Here is a 7,184-nt window from a genome sequence, read left to right on the forward strand (position 1 = left end):
GTTTGTCTCCTCCTTCCTCCCACTGAACTGACCGCAGGGTGTGGGCACATGTGTGAGAGTGTGTCCTGGTGTGTGTATGTGTGTGTAAGAGAGTGTGTGCTGGTGTGTGTGTAAGAAAGTGTGTGCTGGGGTGTGTGCGTGTAAGAGTGTGTGCTGGTGTGTGTGTGTGTTAAGAGTGTGTGCTGGTGTGTGTGTATGTGTGTAAGGGTGTGCTGGGGTGTATGTGTGTGTGCTGGGGTGTGTGTGTAAGAGAGTGTGTGCTGAGTATGTAAGAAAGTGTGCTGGTGTGTGTAAGAGTGTGTGCTGGTGTACGTGAGAGAGATAGTGAGAGTGTGTGTATGTGAGAGGAAGAGCGTGTGTGAGAGAATGTGTGCTTGCGGGTGTGTGAGAGGGAGGGAGAGACGGGGGAGAATGTGTGTGCCTGTGAGAAAGGTATACTGTGTATGTGTGTATGAGTGTGTATGTGTGAGAGTATGAGAATGTGTCGTGTGTGTGTGCATGAGTGTGTATTCGTGTGTGTGTGTGCATTTGTGAGAGAGTCGTGTGTGTGTGGTGTGTGAGAGTGTGCTGGGTGTGTGTGTGTGAGAGAGACCGGGAGAGTTAGTGTGTGTGTGTGAGAGGGAGGAAGAGTGTGTGAGAGAATGTGAGAGACTGTGTGCTTGCGGTTGTGTATGTGAGAGAGAGGGAGAGAGATGGGGGAGAGTGAGTGTGTGTGCCTGTGAGAGAGAAAGGTATACTTCTGTGTGTGTATGTGTTGAGTGTGTGTGTATGTGAGACAGAGTGTGAGCGTATATGTGTATGTGTGAGAGGAAGAGAGTTTGAGAGAGAGAATGTGTGTGTGGTGTATGTGAGTGTGTGGCCACGGATGGGGGTCCCTGTCTCCTGGGTTCCTTATATCAGGGACAGTGTCTGTGGGGTGTGGGTGGGAGTCACGGGGAGGCCTGGGAGCTGGGAGCAGGCACCAGCCTATTAATGCCGCCCTCCTGAGGTGGGTGCAGATAAGTGGCCCCAGGGAGACGGGCTGAGGCCCCTCTAACTGGCTTGTTGCCATGGGGATGCTAGCTGTGAATAGAGGCCTAGAAGTCCAGCTCAAGCCTCCCCTTCCTGGCAGGAGAAGACCCCCAGCTGGGATGTGTTTGTCTGGGAAGGCAACTGAAAGGCCATCCCGTCCACGCCCCCCCGCCATTATTTAAAGCAAAGGCCTCCGTTCCTTCCATTTTCCCTCAGGAGGGCTGTCCTGGGTCAAGGGAGAAAATGGCTGTCTTGATGGTCCTGACATTGGGGAACGGTGGGTCCCCTTGCGGTTGGGTGACCAGGGCAGGCAGGGAAACACATGTGGTTACACAGCCACACCTGTGTTCTAGACCGTACAGCCAACCCCATCCAGAGACCAGACCCCTGCTGGCATCGGGGACGCTGAGAGGTTCGGGTGGGTTCCCCAGCAGGGGCCAGTTTATATGAAAACCACCAGCTCTCCCGAGGTGGGTGCCCTGGAGTCAGGACACCCGAGGGTTTTCGTTCATGTTTTCTTGTGAAAATTTTCAAACATGAAAAGCCGGAGAGAGCATTTAATGAACCCCGAGTACCCACCACTCAGTTGCAACAATTATTAGCTTTGTCCATCTCGTTTCATCTGTCCCCTCTTTTTTCTTGTTCTTTTTTTGCCAGGGAAGTTGAAAGCAAATCCCAGGTATCAGATGATTTCATGTGGAATGACTTCAGTAAGTACCTCTCAGTAGCTGGCTGTGCCAGGACCATACCTGAGGAAATGAACAGTAATCCCATGGTGAGTGTCAGCTGATGCTCAGTCCCTCTTTACCTGCACCCCGCCTCCCCCCGTAAATATGTAAACCCACACTGCAAGAGTGGATGTAGGGCCATGTGGTGGAGCAGCTTCTGCGTTTTAGCTTTGGAGCCTTAAGAGGGTGAGGGTTGAACACCTGTGGCTTTGGGTGGGTGGTTTGCTTTACGGGGCCTCCCTTTCCTTCTATGCCAAAGGTACTGACCTCTCCCAAGGCCGTCGGGAGGATTGAATGAAATTGTATGGTACAGTACTAGGTACATGGTAGGGACTCAATGAGTGGTGGCAGTGCTTAACGATGTTTTCTATTTTGCATATAAGGAAACTGAAGTTCAGAGCAGGAGAGTGACTTGCTTAAGCTCACACAGCTCAGAGTGGTCAAGCTAGGATGGAAGCGTAGATCTTCTAAGTGCTCTGGGTTGTGCATTCAACACAGCCCCCTCACCCCCTCTAATACTGGCCTTGTCTGCCACAATGGAAATGACACAGAGGGTGACATCAACAGGTCCCTTTTTCTCCATAGCCACTGGATCGTGGTGCTGTGGGCTGAGCAGATGATTGATAGAACATCACTGGGCCTGGCTCCAGGAGACTTGGAACAAGATCTTGCCCCTCTCTGGGCCTCAGTTTCCTTATCTGTACCACAAGGGCGTTGACCTCCACGTGGTCTTTGAGACCTCTTCCAGTTCTGCTTTGTTCTGCTTTGTTTGCACCAGGGTTAGTAACCCTGGGAATGGGAGAGAGGGAGATACTTGAGGCTGATGGGGAGTTTCACAGCAGCCCGAGACCCCAGGCTGCAGGACAGTATGGGGGTGAGGGCGATCCTCCCGTACTGGAGATCAGGGATGGGGTGGCCCAGCTGGGTAGACATGAAGCTCCCCCACCCCCACTGGATTGTGAACCTCCTGAAATTAGGACTGTGACTTGTACATTATAAGTATCACATCCCACTGATGTAATGGATAGAACACTAGCTAGGAGATCAGGAAGGAAATAGAAGACTTGAAAACACTGTAAACCAGCTAGACCTAACAGACACTGCTTTCTAACGGCGATCGAAGAGCACATTCCACCCAACAACAGCAGAACACACGTTCTTCTCAAGTGCACATGGACCATTCTCTAGCATAGATTGCATCTTAGGCCATGAATCAAATCTCAATAAACTGAGAACAATTGAAATTACACAAAATATGTTTTCTGACAACAGAGGAATGAAATTAGAAGGTCAAAAACAGAAGGAAATTTGGAAATTCACAAATATGTAAAAATGAAACAACACGTTCCTAACTAACCAAAGGGCCAAAAAATAACAAGGGAAATTAGCAAATACTCTGAGATGAATGAAAACAAAAACACAACATACCCAAACTCATGGGATGCAGTCAAAGCAGTGCTCAGAGGGAAATTTATAGCTGTAAACACTTACATTAAAATAGAGGATCTCAAATCAATAACCTAACCTTCCACCTTACTAAAAATACAAGGGCAAACTAAATCCAAAGCAAGCAAATTAAAAAATTAGAGCAGAGATAAATGAAACAGAGAATAGAAAATGATAGAGAAAATCAGCAAAACCAAAAGTTGGTTTTCTGAAATGATCGACAGAATTGACAAACCTTTAGCTAAATTGACCGAGAGGAAAAAAAAAAAAAAAAAAGAGAGAGAAAACGGAAATTACTAAAGTCAGGAATGGAAGTGGAGACCTTACTACTGACCTTACAGAAACAAAAAGGATTATACAATTTCACTGACAGAGAGATTTGAAAGAAGCTCCACAACATTTCTAGAGATTGGAGAGAACATCCGGAAATGGTTACCAGTAGTTACCTTCAGAGAAACAGGGCTGGGGAGGGTGGAGCTGGGGCGCCTGCTTTTATTATAAGTCCTTAAGGGCTATTTTGTAAATGCTTTGATTGTAAAATATAAGACACATACAGAAAAGTGGATTTTTTAAAAAGTACTGCTCAGTAATTTATCACCAAGTGAATATCCATGAAACCACCACTTGTTCAAGAAGAATATTACCATCTCCCCAGAAGCCCCTCCTGTACTCTATCCAATCCTGCTCCCCAGAGAAAACCACCATTCTGACTTTTATGGCAAATACTCTTGCTTTCCTTGATAGTTTTGCCATCTCTACACACAACAGTTGGGTTCAGTTCATGCTCTGGACTTGATAAATCCAGTCATGTAGCAGGTCCTCTTTTGGGTCTGGCTTCTTGCATTTTACATTCTGTTTGTGAGATTCCCCTTGTTGTAGGAAGCAGTCGTTGGCTCAGATTTTCTTTGCTGTATCATATTCCATTTTATGAATACACCATCATTTATGTATCCATTCAACTATTGATGGAATGGGCTTTTAAAAAAGCTGTGTACCTAAAGGTAGGTTGATTAAAATATTTTCAGTAAAATGCACCTTTAAAATGTAGCTCAACACATAAATTTCATCCTTCGGACCCTCATTCCCTTTTCTGCTCCAATAGGTCATGAAGACAGCTTGAGTCTCAGAAGAAAATAGGCCGTTTAAGCAGGAGCCCAGAAGGAACATATCTGAGAGATGCCCACACCCCCATCAGCCCTTCTCCCCAAATTTTCAGCCTCAAATGGGGGAGGTCACACAGATGGAGAGAAACCACTCTCTTCCTTCCACCTGAGGTCTGCAGATTCCTCACACACATACGAGTGCACACTCAGGCAGACAGGCAAGAGCATGCCCCCCACACGAGCACACGCACGGGCACCTACACATATCCCAGAAGTGGCAGCGCCTGCTGGCACCTGACCAGCAGGCGAGGTCTGTGCACGGAGAAGTTGGTGAAAGAAGAGGAGGGGAAGGAGTGGGGGGAAAAATCCCCTCATTTCTGAAGAAATGTCCCAGATTAGATTTGTAAATCAAAAACCAATATATAACATGCAAGAATTGATCTGTTTTATATTCCTCAGTTACATTTTTGTGAAGCACATTTAGAAGATTTAGAACGTATTTGCGCCTGCTGGTTGGGCCATTATATGCTTGAGTTCATACATCTATTTGTGAGGCTATAAAACAGGCATCGACTACCATGTAAATTGTGTTCTCCACAATAAATTATATGCATACTTGCAAAAATACATAACTGCCGTGCCTGGGCCAACGTGGCCAGAATACTAATGAGGGCGAAAGTTGCTTTGTCCCTCTTCTCTGGCCTAATTTAGCCTCTACATCAAAAATTATGTAGGAAAAATCACTTTATCCTCTCACTGAGAAATAAAATAGCACTCATGGGCACCCTCATCTCTTCCCACCCCCCTTCCTTTTAACCGAACACTACCATTTTCATACTAATTTTAGCTGCTCCAGGTTTACAGGGAAGAGGCCTGGCTGAGCTGAAGCTGGGGCGCCAGTGGGCTGCCCGCATGTATGAGAAGGCTGCGGGAGCGGGCACGTGCACGCACACACACACACGCGCATACACACGTATGCACAGTCCCACCATGTGGTTTGAATTTGCTTGTGCCAGGGCACGTTCACAGCATGCACACAGACCTGCATGTAAATGTGAAGACTCACCCCAGACACGCATGCACAGACACTCCACGAGCATTTGCCCACGTGGCACAGAGTCATTCCCTCTCCCCGGTACAGACTCCTATGCACAGAGACAAACTGGGGAAATTCAGTTCAGTTCGGTTCAATTCAATTCAATCCAGGTCAGTCCAGCAAACACTGACTGAGCACCTACTATATGCCATGGGCTGCACTTGGCATTAGGACTACTGAGATTTTTTTAAAAAAAAGACAGAATCTCAGCTTATAGCTCAGGGGAAGAGGCAGCTTTAGGAACAAATGCAGACAAGTCAGTGTGCTGAGGGCTATGGCAGAGGCAGAGAGCATACAGGTACACACACTCACACCCTGCTCACTGTCAGTGTGCATATTTTCCAGTACTCATATGTGCACACAGAGTCTCTGCACTTACACAGGCACACACCTCACACCACGCAGACTCACGTGTGCATGCACAACACACACATACACACACCGGTACACTCAAGCATCAGCATAGCCACCCTCCCCCTGGCACCACACCGCATGCTGGTGCCTGCCTCACTCTGTCTTTCCTGCAAGCCCAAGTTAACCTCACGCCCTGTCTGGCTTGCCCTGCCTTGGGTTCTGTTGCTCTCTGTCTATCCTGGAAGCAGAGCCACTTCCAACACCAGGCTAGTTAGTGTTGCTCCCACTTCTCCAGGGACCTGTCCAAGGTTCTATCTTTCTGGGAGCTTCCACGGGCTCACAAAAGGAAGAAGTAGACACAGGAAGATCTCGTTTCCATGACCTCAGGCCAGTCTCTGCCCTGTCCCGGGCCTCAGTTTGCCCTTTTTTTTTTTTTTGAGATAGAGTCTCACTCTGTCACCCAGGCTGGAGTGCAGTGGCATGATCTCGGCTCACTGCAACCTCCGCCTCCCAGGTTCAGGCAATTCTCGTGCCTCAGCCTCCCAAGTAGCTGGAACTACAGGTGTGCACCACTACACCTAGCTACTTTTTCATATTTTTAGTAGAGATGGGGGTTTCACCATGTTCACCAGGCTGTTCTCGAACTCCTGACCTCAGGTGATCTGCCGGCATTGGCCTCCCAAAGTGCTGGGATTACAGGCGTGAGCCACTGTGCGCCCAGCCTACCCATTTTTTAAAATGTGGGAATTGGACAGTCTCTGAGGCCATCAGGCTCCAGAGGTCCACAGTTTGTGCTGAAGAAGGTGGCGCCTCTGTCCAAGTCAGAGAGTGTGAGACAACTACACAGACGGCCCCAACCTGGATTCATCTCGGCCCCACTCTGAGCTCCCAGCCTAAGAGGAGCGTTTGACCTCAGGGGCAGGCCTCACGAGGGCAGGAGAAGCCATGTCGTGGAGAAAAGGAGTGGCAAGATGTGGTGGGGGAGAGAAGTCACTGTGAGAGGGCCAGCTCGGATATTTATAGGTACCAGCCATAGTTCTAGGGGAATTTCATTCTATCTTCAAACACCTGAAGGGCTGCCATGGGGCAGAGGGAAAGGACTTCTCTGCATGACCCAGTTGGTAGAACTAGGACAGTGGGAAAGTGGTGGAAGCTGCAAGGAGACAGACAGCCTTTGGTTGAATGTAGAGATCAGTGTGATTTCTCCGTGCGTATGCCCACCCACCAGCATGCGTGGTGTACATTCTGCTATTGCGTCTTCCGTCTCCTTGCAGCCCTTTCTTTCCTCTATTTCCGATAGCTCATCCTATGGCTTTTTCATACCATACTATTTTCTCTTTATCTCAGCTTGTTCTTGGAGTAGAAAATATGTTCTTTTAAAACGAAAATCGGATTTTTATTGAGGAAAAAATATTAAGTGCACATGATGAAAAATTCAAATTGGTC

At 47.9% G+C, this 7,184-nt stretch overlaps 1 long non-coding RNA gene across 1 annotated transcript; it reads left to right on the forward strand.

The window, feature by feature from the left end:
- The first annotated feature begins 1,131 nt into the window (after positions 1 to 1,131).
- Positions 1,132 to 4,668, forward strand: LOC108526236 (uncharacterized). Its single transcript, XR_001884471.1, has 3 exons — positions 1,132 to 1,288; positions 1,669 to 1,786; positions 4,288 to 4,668. It is a non-coding gene; the product is annotated as an uncharacterized LOC108526236 (long non-coding RNA).
- Positions 4,669 to 7,184: the final 2,516 nt, after the last annotated feature.

This window comes from Rhinopithecus bieti, unplaced genomic scaffold (assembly GCF_001698545.2).
Source record: "Rhinopithecus bieti isolate Rb0 unplaced genomic scaffold, ASM169854v2 scaffold_1853, whole genome shotgun sequence".
Classification (NCBI taxonomy): Eukaryota; Metazoa; Chordata; class Mammalia; order Primates; family Cercopithecidae; genus Rhinopithecus; species Rhinopithecus bieti.